General features: G+C 41.3%; 1 protein-coding gene across 4 annotated transcripts in view; it reads left to right on the plus strand.

The window, feature by feature from the left end:
• Positions 1–4,171: 4,171 nt before the first annotated feature.
• elmo1 (engulfment and cell motility 1 (ced-12 homolog, C. elegans)) overlaps positions 4,172–19,046 on the plus strand; it is a 98,700-nt gene continuing 83,825 nt past the window's right edge. For all 4 annotated transcript variants that reach the window (XM_008421812.2, XM_008421816.2, XM_008421815.2 and 1 more), the window contains exon 1: positions 4,172–4,314. The gene's annotated coding sequence lies outside the window, so the exon portion shown is untranslated. The remainder of the gene's footprint in view (positions 4,315–19,046) is intronic.

Consider the following 19,046-nt stretch of genomic DNA (forward strand, 5'->3'; position numbering starts at 1 on the left):
AAGGCCCTCTCTGTATTAAAACCAACAAAGTTAGGTATTTAGGAAAATTTGAGGAAGTCTGATACTTTCCTTCCCCACCAACATGTGTCCCTGTGGAAATAAACTGGAAACATTCCCTCTTCCTAATGGCCCTGATAGTGAGACAATTACGGCAGACCAACAGGGACCAGCCAAACCAGATTTCCATTTAGATTCGAGTCTGGAGCCTCGTGAGCCGTTCCAACGGCTGTCGGGAAAATACGTGTGTTTCTGTGAGAAATTGTATCAAAGCGTGACAGATCATCCGGTCAGGAGAGCCATTTTCGCTGCCGATTCTGAGCAACATAGTTTTCATTTATCCTTTCATCTCACTCCCCTCTTTGCTTGTGCACCTTCTATGGCAGCTGCTCTGTTTCTTGTTTAATTTTTTTTTTTTTTTTCATTCTTGTGCTTTCATTGAAATGCAGAGATAAATCCCCTTCGGTGAAACGGTCAAGTTTAGGACGATGAATCTCTCAGATGAGATCAGCTCACAGGGAGGTGCCGCCACATGCAGAGCCTTTGGTCAGTGGAATCGTTTTATTAAAGCAGTTTGTCATTTTGGACAAGAGGCAGGTCAGACTCAATGTCCTGCCTCACACACTTAAGTTTGGCCTCTGCACACTGCTTTTGAACATAGAAGATTTTTTTATGATCACAAACTCATCCTAGAAATCACCTTTTCTAAGGTTGCCAAGGAAAGAACCATGAAAAAAAAAGGATTTTACATAATTAAAAAAAAAAAAACCTTTCAGTAGTGCCAGTCAAAAATGAACAGAAGACGTAACCTGAACATCCCAGGAATCCTCATATGAGATTAATCCAAAATACGTCTCAAAATTAGGGGGGATAAAAGTTCAAAAAGAAACGGGAAGACTTCTCCAACAGCCTCATGTGAACTCATAAGACAAACGACGGAGAGAAAAACAACTCACTCCCTAAAGCGCCGGCTTCATCTGTTAAACCTGGCGGTGCCTCTGTCGTGGCTTGAGCGAGTCTTTCTGATAATAGAGCTGGCATGGTGGGGTTTATTGTCTCTCTCCAAATAGAATGTGAGCAGGATGGTATAGAAGAGCCTTCTGCCTGCTCAGCCTCAGCCAAGTGCATCACACAACTCTCCAGTCTTCGAAGAAAAGCATCAAAAAGCTGAAGCGACTGAGGAACTTTACAGGGTGAAAAGGGGAGTTATGGTGGGCTGGTGGGCAAATAGCAACCCCCAAACATTAAAGCATGTTTGTTGCAGCAAGTTAACTAGTTCAACTAAATGTGCAATAAAATATACATGACTTTTCTACTATTTTTTTGGGATTTTGTTACAAAATCACCACAAAATTCAGTGTAATTTCATTTGGGGTTTCATCTGGTAGATCAAGACAAGGTAGCACATAAATGCCCCAATCAAAGTCCAGATCTGAATCTAATAAAGAATCCATAGGAAGACCCAAACATGAATTTTCACAGACACTCTCTCAATCCAATCTGACTTTATTGGAGCTGTTTTACACAGAAGAGCGGGCACAGATGTCAGTCTCTAGACGTGGAAAAGACTCACAGATAGAAGTGACTGCAGCAAAATGTGTTTCTATTGACTCAGAACAATAGTTTTTTGTTGTTGTTGTTTTCAGTTTTTGAATGATATTTTCTTTCAATTTCACAATCAGGCCACACTGTGCTCGTCTATCACATAAAACCCCAATAAAATATATCGAGCTTTGTGGGTACATGACAGAAATGTTCAAAGGGAAGTTATAACTTTTGTGAAGAACTGTTTTCGGGGAGGGGGGGACATAAAAGATCTAAAGTGGGTAACAATAGTGACTCTTACTGCTTTGTCTTCGCTTTGCCAAATGCATTAGCTGGCTCTTTCAAACTTTATGCGTCTTAAAAACTACTCATCTGCTTCTTTAAAATCGCAGATGAAAGGACAACTTTGTCAGACCAGTTTAAGATTTAGTTTCTTAAACTGTCACAAAAAGAAGAGATCGCAGTGCCTCACTTAAGTATAGAAATGGCTTTCCTTTATGAGGCAATTAATTCTCCTCTTTGAATTGTTTATGGCTGACCTGTGTCACAGGATGCGCATCCCCCCCCCACCCCCGACCCCCTTTATCTTTGGATCGTTCCTTCCTTGGACGCCCAGTGTGCTCGGCCAAACGAACAGCTTAGCTGAGGACACAGGCCGTCATTAAAATAAGCTGAGGGTTTTGCATCCCGTGCTTTTCAGAAAGCAGAGCCCAGACAGCAAGAGAGGGCACTGGGAGCTCTCTGCTGGGTGTGTCGCTTCAGATTATTTAGCAGGAGGAACAGGGCTCCTGTATAATCCCCCTCCTGCTGCTCCTGCTGTGTGATAAGCAGCACCACTGTCTACCGCGAGACACCACTTCTTTATCCCCCACCGTGCATACACACACACACGCACACACACACACACACACACGCACACACAAACACACAGAGACCAAGGGTTCAATATAGCAAACAGCAGGTAATTACCAAAAAAAAAAAATTAAGGGCAAGTGGCCCCATCTGGCCCTGCGGAGTTGTTGCCTGTGATACACAGAGGCCCTCGGGTTTGTCCTCTGATGAAACTGCGAAATAAAGAGGCGCATGTCCCTCAGTGAGCTGTACCAGGATTGCTCCCAACATAATGTAACATTAGAAGGTCATAATCTCACCCTCCGAACGGCAGGCCAGAGAGAGCGCTCAATAATTGTGAATTATTGAAGCCGTTGTCCCCGTTTACTTTTCCTCGCCTGCAGGAGTGGACATAGATATGCCTTTTGTTTGATCCATCAAAATGAAAAATAAACCCAGGTGCCACCCATAATGTGTTGACCTATGTCCCCTCATGCGGTCCGAAGCATTTGTTGTGGGCAGGACGGTGTACATGTTAATCTATGCTACTGAAAAGTAGCTTAGAATTAGTCACATTTATCAATCATTTTTGGTTTAATGTTATCAAACGTGTAAGGAAGCATTGTTAAAGGCTCACAGAAACTGTCCATAAGTCTGTTTTGTTCTAGTTTTTTATGGCAGGGCTAGTCTTTGCTAATAGCATCGTTGCTCGTCTGTGGACCTTATTGTCCTCACAGCCTCTCATGTACAGTATGTGCAGGAAATAGGAAGGAAAGAGACTTGAAATTGAATCCAGGACAAACGGGTCAAGAACTCCTGCATCTGCAGCAGGTGTGGTGCTCTACCAACCGAGCCGTCGCCTGCTGGACTTTCTTATTGCTAAAGGGAAGCTGTTCCTTTCCACTATCAATTTGTGCCTGTTTGTTTGGATTTCACTAGTAGATTAAAGGTAATCTCCTTATTTCCTTGGATAAACTTTTTTTTTTTTCGTTAATTTGCATTACCTGATCTATGCCTGTATGCTTGTTTGTAATGGCAGTTTTTGAGTTTTCCTGGGATGGAAAGTGGCTTGTCCACGGTGTCCCGCTCCACCTGTGACCATGCAGGATTAAAAGGATATTTCAAGACTTTTGGACTAAAGCTCTGTGAATATGTTAAAAGCAGATAGTACCGTACCCAAGGTAAATAACTCTTTATTCTGGTAAAAGAGTTTTTAGGTTGATAGTAAAATCATTTACCAACAGAATTTATGTGATAACATTTAGAGCATTCTTGTATTTTGTCTCTGAACCCAACTGAGTGTGGCTGAGTACTGATCTTTATCAGAAACAATGATGTCATATAGGTAAAAGCAGGTGATCAAATAAAAAGTGTCAATTTGTGCCTACATGGGACCGATTTTACCCCTGGGGTGGGACACAAATCAGGGCAGTCCTGCACATACCATGTAAAACAGTTCCCCATTCCAACTTCCTGTATATGCATGAAAGCAATACAAAACTTGTTCCAGGAACAACAGACAGTTTTTTTTTTCTTTTTATCTCTGATTTCTGGTGCACCTCCTTTCTCACGCCCCCCCTGGTCAACTGCACATTTACTCCACATCAAAAACCCTTAATGGACATTTTTGAAATATAAATGTAATATGTTAAACGTGTTTTTGTTTTTTTTTTTGTTTGTTTGTTTGTTTTTAATCGTCTGCTTTTTGTGTTTGTTTTGTGTCGCTGCTCCCTTCGTGAATCCTGCGTATCTGGCAGCACCGAGGCAGCCAGCAGACGGCAGAAGAAAGGAGGAAGTGGAAACATCAGCACTATCTCTTCAGGGTGGGAGGAAACACCAAAGAGTGGCACACAGACACACGCACGGAGCGTCGCAGCGGCACACACACAAACTCCGGACATCAGCGCTGTAGGGGAAGAAGTGTCCTCCTCGACTCGACAGGTTTGTTCAGTCACGTTTCCGTTTTTTATATATAAATATATATATTTGCGGCTTACATTCAGCTTCACCTTGCTTTGTGTTATGCGCTAATTGTTGATGTACCGCGATGTTTTGGTTCTGTTTTGCCTCACAGAGCCTTTTTCTCCCCCGTGTGTGTTGGTTACATTGTAGCGGGATATTTCTGTGTTTCCTGTCGGTTCTCTCTCTCCCTCTCTTCCTCTGTCTGTCTCTCTCTCTCTCTCCGCGGCTTTCTCCTTCACCCGCTGCACGTCGCTTACTTTGTGAAGTGGCCTTTAGCGGCTTTTGGGCGCCGTGTTCCCCCCTCTGTTTTTGTATTGACACGCATGCCTGTTGTTCTGTATGGAGAGCCATCGCTGTGTCATTCACAGCGGCTTTCACACCCAAACGCGTTTCAGCCGCGGCGGAGGAATTAAAGTGGCCGGTGGATTGTTCGCCCTGCGCTTCTTTGAGTTCTGGTTTCGTGAAACAAGTGCGCAGCGGCCGTGGAAGTTGCGTGTTTCGCAGGGACGTTATGGGCAGCGAGGAAGCTGACGTTCCCGCTGCCCTCCTCGGGCTTGTTTGCAGAACAAGTGCGCGTTTGTTGTTCTGGATTCAGAAAGTGCAAGCACCTATAGATGCCTTCATTAGCGGTCTCCGACTCCGGCCCCGTCAGGCTGGCCGCGCTGTGGGCCAAGAGGAAAGCTGATGAGCACTGAAAGCCCCTCTGCTTTTCTTTTACATCACACCGATCCACGTGTGCGTTGCAGTTGCGTTCATCGCATTTTCGTCTCCTTCGCATCTCTGCGTGAGAAGTTTCCGAAGGCTTTTGCCTTCGTTCCTATTATATGCATCAGATTTATGTGTCAGAAACTTTTGGGAAGTGTTGCGTTTTTACTGGAGGCAAAGAAACATGATCACCGATATGCAGGTTGGTTGCTTGATGGCTTCTGTAGCCCATGTATTACATCTGATATGAGGGAAGCTTCCCCTGTTTGACCTGTTGTTTTTACTGAAAGTGGTTTTTTTTTTCATTGCGTTTATTTAAGAGGATAGATTTCCCAACATTAATTGATTTTGGGTGTGAAAGCTTGTTGGCATGAGTAAGATATAATTGCAAAGCTGTTTAATCAGCGGAGTGACACGGTTCCTAATCTGTAAGGTTTACTTCGGCATGGTCCACATTTGGGAGCTATAACTCCATCCCTTCTTTGGAGGCTGTGTACAAGGTTAAGGGATGTGTTCATAGAAAAGTTTGGCTATTCTTTAAGAAGCATATCTGGGAGGTCAGACACCAATGTAGGACAAGAAGTGGTCTTTTGATTCATTCCTTCCAAAAAGGGTTCTGACGGATTGAGTTTCCAGTAAGTTTCCGAGGAGCTTCTTAAACGTTGGAATGATACACAAGTGAGACTTTTGGCTCGTGCTTTTATGTTGTGAGGCAGTTTGATGTGCAGGCTATAACCAATGACTTCATCATACTTACATTTCAACTTAAAAATTGGCACAATGTGAATTTTCTTCTTTTTTTTTAAAGATATTCTAGTCTACTTAGGAGGTACGGTAGAAATCGTACCTTCATTTATGCAACTTTAAATGACGGGCAAAGTTGGAAGTTGTTCCATGTCCGTCTGTTTCTCTTCTTGCATGTTTTGCATGTTGCACTTCGTTTTTTGTTGAGTTCTCCGTAGTTTATGTACCCCAAAGAAATTACTCTTGGTAGCACACTTGTTTTTAGTGTTTTCTTTTTTAATCTGGGTGACTCACAGAATATGGAAAAAAAAGAAAGATGTTAATATAGAATGAGTGAAATAAATCACTGGTGCGCACTTTGTAAATATCTGTTTTAAATTTCAGATTTTGGATACAATATCAAGTCTTTTCAATTGAACAGGTTCAAGTCTGATTCAGGCCCCCAAGTCATTGTTGTAAAAGACCAAGTCACAAGTCACATGACTCGAGTCCCCACCTCTGAAATCTCCTAGTGTTGTTTCTGTTTTTGCTAGCTAGCAATAGCGCTGTAGCACACCTACCCGTTTCAGGAAGTTGGGGCAAAACAAGAATTTAAAACCTCTGAGTCTTTTGCTTCATAGCTCATGGAGTCGTTTATGGTGTGCTTAATGAATTTTGCACTTTGTGAACCATTTTGATCGATAGTGACTTTAATGAGCGTGTTCAGTGGCTTCCTGTAGTCGTTGCTGAGGACATTCCTTTTAATACTCTCGATGTTGCTGTGATACAAGTTCATCTGGCGCTGAGTCATCAGCTGGTGGCTCAGCTGTGAAAAACTGGAGATATTGCCCTTTGCTACAGACATATGCATAAAATATAATGCATCCAAGCTGTGGAGCATTAGCTCTGACTTTGAGCATGGTTCCTAGTGAGAACAAAAATGTGTTTCCCTTCTTTCCCGTTTTTATGGAGACTATGTAATCTAACTCATTCTTCTGTTGGGCATCAGATGCAGACTGAGCCGCCAAGCCCCACTGCATTATTTTCTTATAACAGCTGAATTTAAAACACGATTTCTTGGTTTATTTAAAAGCTTACGTTTTCTGCCGGTGCATTATCACCTCTCATTCTTGAGAGTTGTCGTGTACATGAATGTCTGTGTGCCACTGAAATGCAGCAGTGTCTTTTTTTTTTCCTTTGTGTGTTTGCAGACAAGAGACAACTTTACTTTAGATTAATTTGCTTTGCTTTTATGCTAATTAAAGGTTTTTCTACGCTACACAGAAGCTACATGTACTCGACTAGCTAATCCTATTCGATCTTACGAGACATAAATCTATTTGTCTGTAGGTAAAAATAAGCATACTAAAACAAATAAGCCATTACAACTCCTGGAATCGGACCGTTTTTCCCCTTCACACTTCATTCTCTTCTTTTCAGTTATCTAAGCAACTTCTGGTAGTTATAGTTAGATACTAATGAAGCACTTACTTTGATAGCTCATCATGCATGTTTTCTGTGTCGAACCAGTCTAACGACTAGCACAAGTAAATGTGAGGATTACGAAGAAAACTACAGGACTGTGTGCAGTCCTGTCTTAGTTTCTTCTGGGCCTGAATCCGTGGAGGATCTCATCACAGAAAGTTATCGCTCTCTTCTTCATTTAATTAGTACATCAGGTTAAAGTGTGAATTGCTGCTGCGACTTTCTATCAGGGACATGCTTGAATGATGAAACGACGACCCTGAGGAGTGACCTACGGGGAGATTAATTGTAAGGTCAGCGTCGTGTGGGTAGTTCTCATTTCACCGAGCTCTATAACCTTTTGTTCTGCGTGATTGTGATTCTCCGTCGAGGCAACGTGATGAACTTGTAGCTCGCATCTTTTCAAGCCGTTCCTTATGAATACTACGGAGGAAGCCCGTTGAGATACAGCATCACAAACTGCATTAGTCTGAGAGGCTCTAAGGGTGGCTTATTGCTAAGAGTTCTGACTATGCTTCCCAGCATTGCAACTAACATTTAATTTAAACTAATATGAAGCTTAAATGCTGTGACAGACTGGCGACCTGTCCAGGGTTGTCTTACCCTTCCGTTGGTTCCCACAACGTTACCGCGTTAAAACCGTTAGGCCTCTGTGCTTCTATTACATTATTCGCTTGGCAGACATTAAGAGTTCACCGAGTCGTAAAATAAACGTTATCTTACAGACGTGCTCAATTAAGCACTCGCACCCCGACGTCTACCTGCCTTACCGACAGGTTTTTTTTTACTTTTACCACATACTGTAATTGTCTTTGAGATTCTTCACAGTTCTTTATTACATCAGAGGAATGCAAACGGTGCAGAAAATGCCCTGTTTGCAGAGGAGCACATGGGGAGTTTGAAGAGGAAGGCTCGCTTCAGCACAGAGCTGATGGCGTTGAAGCTGAAAATGCTGTAATACCTCATTAAGTATTTAAACATGTCAGGAAACAACCTTTGTAAACTTTGTTTTTATTTCTCGTGTGTATTCTTGTAGCACTTTAGTTATTTCAGTTTTCTGTTTATTGAGAGTATCACTTTTGTTTGGGTTTTTCTTTGTGTGTGGTGTGCATTTTTATTCGGCCACGCTGAATACCTTGGAGAACCGTCTTTTACTGCAGCTTATGCATAGGAAGTTTCTTGGCTTCGTGTCTCTTGTCAGCTTTACAATTCTCAAGACAAAATGTCTTTCCAAACAATCAACTCTGTCCAGCTTTACTGTCCACAGCATGGTGCTGCCACCGCCATGTTTCACAGTAGATATGATGGTTTTAACATTAGTGTTTAACTTTGGTTTCATCTCACCAGAGCGCGTGCTTCCTGTGTACTCTCTGCAACTTTTTCAGATTTACCATTTTATTTCATTTTGTTAGAATGTATCAGCACAAAGGGGGCTGATAACAAATGCACACTCTTTTTTTTTATTAATATTTTCACATGTAGGAGATACGAAACATCATTTTCCTTCAACTTAATTTTGTGGATGTGTCACATAAAACCGCCTGTAAAATGTACTAATATTAGTTTTTTTTTATTTTTATTATTAAATGTGGAAAAGTTTCAAAGAGCATAAATACTTTTTTTAAGGGACTGTGTATTAAAGTTTGCCGGTTTTAGCTCACTCTTCTACTGAACAGGTATATACAACTTAGCTGTCTAGCTTTGCATGATTCAGCGTAGCAGAAGCATCACATTTCACTTTAACAGCCACCTGAGGGACTTGTATGTCAAAAAGAATGCACACCCATGCAAAAAGCAGTTTTATTAGCCTCAGCGAAGCTCATTTTCTTGTTAGCTAGCTTTCCTAAATAAATATTTCTTTACCTCTATGCGGTGTTACACTTCCAACAGCAGCAATGAACTGCCTGAGATTTAAAGAGCTAGGCAAAACACAACATCCTCGACTTGCATCATGAATTAAAAGCCAAATAGACACATTAAAAAAAAACAGAAATTGAGTGCTTTGATCCCCCTTTTTTTTTTTTTTTAGATATTCAGGTCTATTCCAGAAAATCTGATTTATGGACAGAAACTGAGTGGCTGGGATGGGTTTTTGGGGCTACAAGTGCTTACTCCTTAAGCACTTGTAACCAATTAGTAGTAACACATGTTAGATTTTATTGTGTATCTATCTGACTCATGCCTCCCTGTTTGGCATCCTCTCACCACCTTCCGAAGTGCAGTCTCGCCAATTTCTTGCAGTTCTCGTCACATTCCCCGTCCTTGCAGGTTGTCGTCGTTCTCTCATTAGCTTACTCTCCTTTGAGTGCACGGTTTCCATCAGTTTTAACACTTTTCTCCCTCCATCTTTTGCGCTTCCCTCTCATTTGCTATTGCACAGCCCTCATCCTCCTCCTCGTCCTCCCCCAATCCCTTCATCCACTTTCTCCTTCTCAGTTGTCACTCCCCAGGGGAAGTGGAGGTATGTAAATTGTTTTCTCCTTCATTTATGCCCCGCTTGCTATCTGCCCATCTTCGTGAGCCACCCCCCGCCTCCTTTCTTTTTTCCTAAAAGCTTAGAATCGCACCATTAAATAACAGAAACGGGGAAACTTCCCAAAGTCTTTTTCCGCAGCAATTAAAATCGTGTGTTAAATGATGAATCTTTGCGGTATCTTCTTGTCCTGAACGCATTGAAGCCCCTGTCGTTCTGTAGCTTGAAGGTGGACTCATTTGCAGTTCCAAATTGGATGAATGTTGCCTTGCATAATTGCTCCCTGTGGTATGAAGTTAATTAAAACAGTGTGTAGGTACTAAAGGTGCAATGGGACGGCGCTAGACAGCCGAGCAGACAAAGGTGGGTGAGAAGACATCTCAAAGGTAATGTTGTCATGTTCTGCTCTACGTTTTGCCTCTGGTAATATTCATGTAAATCACCGCGTAGCCAGAGTCCCGGGCCTTCTTTTATGTCCTCTTCCCCTCGTCTCACCACACAGGTTTTCTGCTGGAGATTGAAAGAGATAAATACTTTATCTTGTGAATCATTTCCGTCGTGATCATTAGCCTGACCGAGTGATGAACCAATATTAGAAGAAATACAACAATCAGGCCTTTTCTGGCGAAAACCAGTATGTTTTCTGTAAAGGCCATGAAAAAATGAACCAGTTCCAAGCTTTAGCTGATTGGGTTGGTGCATCTTTAGCTTTCACTTTTCTGGCAAATTACAGCGTTTTATATAACCTCCTGGTATTTATAGTAGTTCATGATGGCATTCTAAGACATTCTAAAAGTTTCCCAGTACATTTTGTAGCAAAACAGGCCCACAGTATATCATACTTAACAGTGTCCGAAAGATCTTTTCCCACATTTATACCATAAGTCAAGATCTAACTGGATTGTATATTGCCAAAAAAGATCTTACGTTGTCTGACTAAAGCCTGGTTTCAGTTTAAGTCCCAAATGACTTAAAGTTTTCATGTTCACATTTGTGATTGTAAGGGACATAAAGGCCTTTTCGTAGTATCCCTCTGGATGTAGCTTTGGCAATTTGGGGCAATATGGACTTAAGATAATGTGATATTTTGTTGTATTAAAAATATTTTGTTGATGATAATAAATGTGTCAGGAAAAAGTATTCTTAAATTCATCATAATTACAGATACCGCTCTAAAAATAAAATTACTAATTATCAACAGGCTGTCTTCTTTGCACCATTTACACAAATGTGTGCAGTTGTAACTCCCACAATTGGAAATAATATTTGGATCCCTTGGCACTGGGAGTTTACAAACATCAGACTATGTCTATATGTTGTTAAATTTCAGTTTTATTAGGCTAATGATGTTCCTCTTCAAGACTTGTCAGATTTCCAGATGCTTTTAGCTTTTTAATTATTACACTGACTATAGATGTGGGTAAGTTTATGTGAGTAGTAGCTGAGTAGCTACTTTCCTTGCACCATTTCCTGACTTATCAAGTTATGTGTGGGTGATTGGGTTTCCAATTTTGAAAAGTGGCTTGGAGAAACTGACCTCAGTATCACGCTACATATATACAATTAATTTTTAAAAAGTAGTAAGTAGAATTTAAAAAAAGCTTTACAGTTTGTTATTGCTCTGTTTTTTTAACTAACTGTTTGATTTACTTTTTGTTTTTTTCACATGCTAAAATATATATTTCAGTTGAACGGAAAAGCAAAAACAATTTGTGGAAAAAATGGTATCTAACTAAGTAAAATGTATTTCAGTGGGTCATATTACTAATATGGTATTTTTCCCCCCCACGTTAAATTAAAATTATTCAGATTAATGGTTGGATTTTACACATATTTGCGTGCGAGGTTGTGCTTTTGCTATCAGGATCTGCCACTGTAAGAATGGATTTCAACACGTAAGCCCTTTGCATGTGCATGCTCTTTCCCCAGGGCGTTCAGGATCTACTGTAAGTAAATCTGGGGACCCCGAGGTGGAGTTTTCTGTCCCGACTTCATGCGGCGGGAAGACAGCCTAAAAGACCCAGAAACCGATACGGACGCCTTTGTGTGCTTGCCCTTGCCGCTGCATTCCAGCTGCGGAGCTTGGTAAACACAGAGAGAGCCCGTTTGAACAGTGTATCTCTATGTTTGTGGTATTTAGGCTTTCCCAGCTAAAAGCCTTTCAGCCTCAAACCCTACTGACCCACCATGATAAACGGTTACAGAAAGAGCCTCTCAGTCAAACGGATAAAGTTCTCCTCTCACCCCCCCAAAAAACAGCGCGGGGATGTTTGAGATGACATAGAATCCTGGGGTTTTTAAAAGACAACCGAGTCTGTGAGGGTCGACTTGGCGTGTTGGTGATCTTGTTCTTATGTGATGACGGTTGCGCATTGTGTGTGATTTATAGCATTTGTGCACATGTGCACCAGGAAGCAGAATTTCGCTGCTGTGTCAGTTTTTATGGGTTGCCTGCATCATTTTTGCTGCATAGGTTCATGCTGGTGAGTTTTGTAGGAGCTAATCGCAGGTTTTTTTTCTGCAGCAATTACCCACCGAGTGAGTCTCTTTGTGTGCGTTTTAGTAACAGATGCTTCTTCAAACCATGTGAGCACTGTTCAGTAATACGGCTCAATGCTTGATTGGTTATTTTCCGTAGACAGCTGCTTTTGTGGTTAGTTCAATAACTTACTACTACTACTTTAAGTGTCCATTCTCCTGTTTGCCCCATTTCTGTGTCCATGACGATCGTCACTCAGGCAGTTCATGAGTCCTGATTTCTGTCACTTGAAAGAGGTCTAAGAATTAAGCATGGATATGTTTTTGTTGGAACGTTATCAAAGCAGAAACCCCAACAGTTCTAGATTGAGACGTTGCAAACCTTTTGCTTCTTCACATCGTTGAAGCTGGCGTCTGTTCGCTGAATTGCATTTTGCAATGCGACTTGCGGCCTGTACTCAGCAGGGATGCAGCCTTCTGAGTACTTTTCTCGCTGACGTCATCAGACATTTGTAGTTTTGTCCCATTTCCCTCTTGTATTGTGTGTCTTCGGAATGGGCGATTAAAGGCTTAGATGGAAGCATAACAAAGTCCTTAAACATTCCCAAGGTTTAAAGGATTTCCTCTTGTAAGATCAGCAGGTGCTTGAATGCTCCCAGTCACTTTAGGATCTTTTAACCCCTTTGTTCAGACTTGAAGAATTGAACAACTTCCATTTCCAATAGCAAAAACTGGAAAATCTTGAAATGAGTTGGTAACCTACAACATCGGAACATCTTTGCAAAATGCAAGACAATAAAATTCTACTTTCCTTTTTAAAATATCGTGTGAAAGCCCTTAAATAAATAGTTTGCAAAGGACAGTAAATAAACGCAAAACTCTGAACAAACTCACTGGTGAAAGCGCAGACAGTTGAGCAAGTCAGCAGATCAGAGCTGCCATTGTTGACTGCTGTCGTGTCGTAAATGTGCCTGTGGTTTGCCAAATTGAAACGAACATTTGTCTTTTGACCAGAAACTGTGAGCTTGAAGAAAAGCCTGGCAAGCTCTGAGCTGTTTTTGTTCAGAGTGAAATGGAAACCCTGCCATGAGAATGTTGACTGATATCGGTCGAATTGTTAAGCATACCACAAACTGAAGGCTGGTGCGGCAGTGGGCTCATAAGGAAAAGTAAGAGTTGTTGTATTTTTCATCTTCTCGCTCAAGCGCATGCTGTCTATGTGTTTCCAGCTATGAAGTTCACCTCAGGATATAACTCCATTTTTCAGTAACTTGGCCAGGTACGGCTAAAACTAGGAAAACTAAGTTAAAAGGGCGAGTAAGAACTTATAGATTTGCAAACCTTTTCAAGACGGTGAAGGTAAATCCCAATGAAATGAACTTTGGGGTCAGGGCAGGAGACAAAATTAGTTTTTTTTCCACAATGCTGTTTGCTAAACAAGCTGCTTAATTCTTTTCAGCAGTGCCTCGCTCATGGTGCATCTGTGATGAGGTTTGTGTGTTTTTTTGCAACTTCACTTTTTTTTAAACGATGCCTGTTGCATCAGGCTAAAAGTCAACTTTCACTAGCATTAGCCTCTAGAGTGCTGGAGGCAGTGGACAGAGTTTGATGTTTCTTTCTCCATGCTGGGAGTAAAAGGATGTAAAAAAAAAATTTTTCCTTTCGTCAACATTTTGGTTTTGAGATTTTCTTGGTTTTCTGGCTGTTTTCAATTTTATAACTGTAGAATAAACATCCATCCATCCATCCATTTTCTTTACACCCTTGTCCCTTAGTGGGGTCGGGAGGGTTGCTGTGTCTATCTCCAGCTAACGTTCCGGGCGAGAGGCGGGGTCACCCTGGACAGGTCACCAGTCTGTCACAGGGCAACACGGAGACACACAGGACACACAACCATGCACACACACACTCACATAGAATCAACAGTGAAAAAAAAAGTACTTCATGGGAAGGAGAAACTATGATTTTACAATTTGTTCTGTCATTAATTTTTATAACATGTAAAGCATGCTCAGTAATTAACGTCCTGTAAATTGAAAGCGTATTTCTGGAAAAATTAAATATTTCATTCGCTCAAATATATTTTCTGAAAAAAAAAAAAAAAAAAAGAATTACACCCAAGTAAATCTGACTCTGAATTTCTATAGAGGCGGATATTTACAAGTTCCTACAGGAACGATGGATGAACGATGTCTCTGCTCAGATTTATCGTCCCACTCGCTGTGGCCGAAAGAGAACCTAAAGCCTAGTCTTCAGACGGCTAATTACAAAGTTTTCTATTAACTTTTTGAACAGAGTTCCCACCTATATAAATCTGGCTTTTAATTAATGTATCGCCCAAGATAACAGATTTAAACCCATTCTGTCACTACTCAAGGCTTGCCATGTGATTTAGCAGCAGGTTTTTTTTTTCATTAAACTAGTCAAGGCTGCAGAGGAAGGGAGAAAGAGAGAGAGATTGAGGACGAGTGGAGCGCGCCTCACAACGCGCCAAGGTCATCATCTCGCCTGTTCCTTTTTGCTGGGAAACTGTAAGTCTTGGACTGAAGATGTGTTGCATTATGCTGGAGCTTCTTGAGAGACTCTGAATAAATCAAAACAGAGAAGGACACCTAAAACACTCTCGTTTTTTTTTTTTTGCTCTCACACTTTCTGTCTTTATGTCTTTCTTAAATTAACTTATTCAACAAAAAAAACAAACATTTTTCAATAATTTAGTGGAATGAAAAACGATCTACTCGAGTGCTTTTCCTTAGCCATACTGACCACTCAAAGCATTTTACACTAGAGTCGCATTCAACCAGCTGCACTCGCAATTGGTACACATCCACTTTGATATGGAGGTTTGTGAGCAAGTTGGGGTTTAGCACAACATCGTGTGATGGTGGAGGAAGCTTGAAATGAACTCGCAGCTTACAGATTTCGTTGATCATTTCAGAGTGTTCTCCTCATGCCTGTTCTGAGCATCCAGTTAGCACTTTACTTAAAGTAATGATGTTTTGGTAAAAAAAAATATTTGTGTGAAATTTCTATTTGCCTAATAAGAATGTCAGAGATGCAGCATGTGATATTCTTGGATCTGCAGTTTTTGTAAGCAGAATTGTATGCTTCAGTTTGAAATGGTGACACTGTAGTGCTATTTTTTGGACGATCCCAGGACTTTCATAGCGACGGCAACTGAGGCTGCAGTGAATGAAACTCACGCATTCTGCCGAATTCTGGTAATATTTTTACTGTACTTCGTCTGCGTTGTCTGATTTTGAGTTTTTAGCATTGAAAAAAACATGTAAATATTCCCCAGTTTCTTATCCGCTGTGCCCACACATTGAGCACCCGCGGCGGCAGCGTTAGTCAGGACGTCTGGGATAGATCCACTTGCTTAAAGCTTCATGAGTTATCTTTCTTGCTCTTGCCGTTAAGCTGAGTAGCAGCCTGAGGTGAGCTCCTGTTGTTGTTAACAGGCCGTGAAGTGAAACTATGGTAATCCTCATACCCTGGCGGTGCCTTGGTGGCAACAAAAAAATGTTGATAAGCGTTGCGTCTGCGAAACAGCCACAGCCAGGATTATTCTTCTATTAGCTTTGCCAACGATTTGCTAAAGGTCGTGTTGATCTCTGACCGATGTGGAACAACAGGTCAGCAAGTGTATGCTAATGGATGGATTTTTTTGTTTGTTTTTTTTCCTCGGGCAGGGTGAAGTCTTGGTTCATGTTTTCATTTGCTCCCAAGTTTATTTTCTGTCTTCAGAGTTTGCGGTCATAAGAAAATGGATTTCAAATTTGTCACTGGATATTTCCCTAGTTGTTTTAAATTAAGTCCAAAATGCAAACAGTAGCTATATAGTTAAGCTGTTAGACGTTTGCTTTAACATACTGAAAAATAACATGGTGTCAAAATCAGGAGAAAAATTAAACAGGTTTGTGAGAGTCACCATTTAGGGTGCAGGTTTTTCTTCTGCCTGCTGGTACTAATCGGTATTTGTGCTTTCTTATCGCTCTCTCCTGCTGCTACGGTTGTGTGTGGAGCTACAGGTTTTTCCTACCATCTGAGACTAAACATCCAGTGATTGTTTTGGCTCTCTCAGACTCAGCTGAGACGCCACCGTTTGTGGCCCGAGCAGATCCCCCATCTGTGAGCCACCTGCTTTACCTCGTGTCACCCTGGCCGCTCGCCGGCGTCCACGCATCAGACTTTCCTCCGTTTCCTGCTGATGTTGCGCACTGTCCACACGCCTGGCCCTCATCTTGCACTTCCCCGCTGCCCTGCACCGAAGGATAAATGCGGCTGCATCTCGGCTCGTCGTGCTCGGCTCTCATCGAGAGCAGAGGTACAGCGATGGCAGACGAGCCGGGCTTAATGCTGCCTCCGGGGCACGCTACTGTGTTTGTTCTTCTTGCTGTCTGAAGGAGCAGGCTTAGTTCCCGGTGTTTGTATTTTTATTCATGAGTGTCTGACTTGTTTGGCTGGATTTTCCAGCACAGACAGCACTGCGACAAGAAAGGCTCAGCTAGGAAAGGGAAGTTTTACAACAACAGTAGCGAGACCTGTTTAGAGCACTGTGTACATTTAGTACTTTACAGCAGTGATTTTGCGTTAAGGGTGCATTATGCCAGTGGTAATGGGCCTCTTCTGAGCTGTGGCTGGAAGGTGACCCACTTCCTGCCTCTGTCTGCATTAGTACCCATTCACATCCTGTTGACAGAAAGTGTGAGCAAGAAAGGTCAAGAGATGCAGACACTACCCAATGTTACAAAAAAAAGTTAATGATTTTATCAAGATTTCAGTGAAAACATTTTTGATTTAACCCTATTAACACAAACATTTATATTGTACTAATATTTTCAAAGAAATATTCCTACTAACAGGCAATTATTATTGCCTATTACAGTTGTAATAAAGTTACAAATTAATAGATCCCAAGATTTTTAAAATGGCATTATAATCGGTTAAGATCTCTATTTAGGTGACTCTCATGGCTGCTTCATTTACTGAACTCCAGATTGGCTGGTAACGGAGGCGAAACCTAACAGCCGGTCTCCAATTTCAAACATTTCGTAGCAGTTTATGCAACAATAAACAAAATTTTTTTAAACCATTGCGCATTTTAATTGGGCTGTTTAGACAAAGAAGAGTGATTACCCACGTAGCAAATGGAGGAAGAAGGCATTGCGCCTCCAGTTATCTTCCTGTAGGGGAAAAACGTACCGAGGATTGAGCATTCAGAGCACTTCTGGTCAGAGTAACCATCTGATGTAAAAAGTACAATAGTAAATAATAATAAAGGTAACAGAGTTTTAAGTGAACACTGTTTTACACTTGCTTTTTTTTTTATTAGGTTGGCAATCTGACACAAACAAGGTGTATGTGTTTTATTTTCAGGGCGTTTTGGCCAGGAAGATCGCTTGTGGCACATTATCTCTTACCTCTGTTTCCCTCCCACAAATAATCATTGGCTGCAGTGTGAAGAACTACCCAATTTAAATTTGACTACGATTTAAAGGTTCATAAAATAGTGTTCTAATGAACCACTGACATTTTTGAAACTGAAGTTGGTTTAAGACTGCATAAACCCACTTTGGTTTGACCCCCTTTCAGGTCTTAATTTCAGGGTCGGGGATAGACTAACCTGGATTTATACCAAATGGTTATCTACTGCTTGTCAAATACAGACTGTTTCATCAAACTCATTCTAATAGATTGCTCTTTCGTCTATAACCAAATTTGTTTTTCAAATTGTTTTACTATTTTGTTGTAAATTTTGATTTAATTGGGGGGGGGGGGGAAATAATCACTCTTAAAACTAACTGCATTGTGTGAATGTGATTCAAATGGTCCCAGTAGTCTTAGTTTTTAGAGCAGTGCAGCATGTGGCATTAACAAGCGACAAACTAACAAGAAAGTAGTTCAATCAAACGACAATCTAAATAGATTTGAATTTGTTTAAGTCTGACAATAATTGTCAATGATGCTAACATTTATAAGAATTGTGTGTGATGGACTTGATTTTCTATGTGAAACTACAACACTGAGACTGAGGAGCAACAGGTGGAGGAGGGGCTGCTCTGCTTTACACTTTATTTGGAAACGTATTAAAACGACATCCAAACACTAACAACTGCTTTAACAACAGAAATGTAGCCGTTTTCAAAGTGTAACTTTTTAAAACTTGAATATTCGGAACCAGAAGATGCACAATTTTCTTTTAAAGTTTTAGTTAGGGTCGCATAATTTTAGTGACTTCCTACCCGCAGAAATATAAAACCAGACATGAGAAATGCCCACGACTGCTTCTCGTCTTTCCCCTTTTCTTCCCTTCTCTTTCTCTGCTGCACATAAATGTGTATTACATGTAATTAACCCGTAAAAGGCAAAAATAAGTTCTTTGAATCTTCAGCTCCTGTCCAAAAATAGTCAGCCTCCGGCCTCATTTCATTTCTCTGCCACAAGCAGAGCCCCCACCCACAGTCGTTCCCTTTAACTTGACAATAATAGACCAGCTACAAGCAGAGCTCAAACGAGTGGTTTTGAACTCGCTGCAGAAGGGATGAAAAGGATTTTCGCAGTGGCCAGTCACCACACTGTTTGGGTGGAGGAGAGCTGGCACCTGACCCACCTGACCACTTGGGTATGAAGCCTCTAAGTCGGCCGGTAAATACAGGGAAGGGAAAGTATGAGTGGTGGAAAGGGGTTTTTTTTGTGAAAAAAAAAAGAAAAGTGGCAGACAAACAATTAATAGAAAAGCGGTTGAAAGTTGAGGGTTTGTAATTTAAAGGGCGAGGCCAGAGATGGGGCATCTGTCAGGCAAAGGGAGGGCTGTGTGGTGAGCCTGTGCACCATGCGGGACATG

This window comes from Poecilia reticulata, linkage group LG11 (genome assembly GCF_000633615.1).
Source record: "Poecilia reticulata strain Guanapo linkage group LG11, Guppy_female_1.0+MT, whole genome shotgun sequence".
NCBI classification, from domain to species: domain Eukaryota; kingdom Metazoa; phylum Chordata; class Actinopteri; order Cyprinodontiformes; family Poeciliidae; genus Poecilia; species Poecilia reticulata.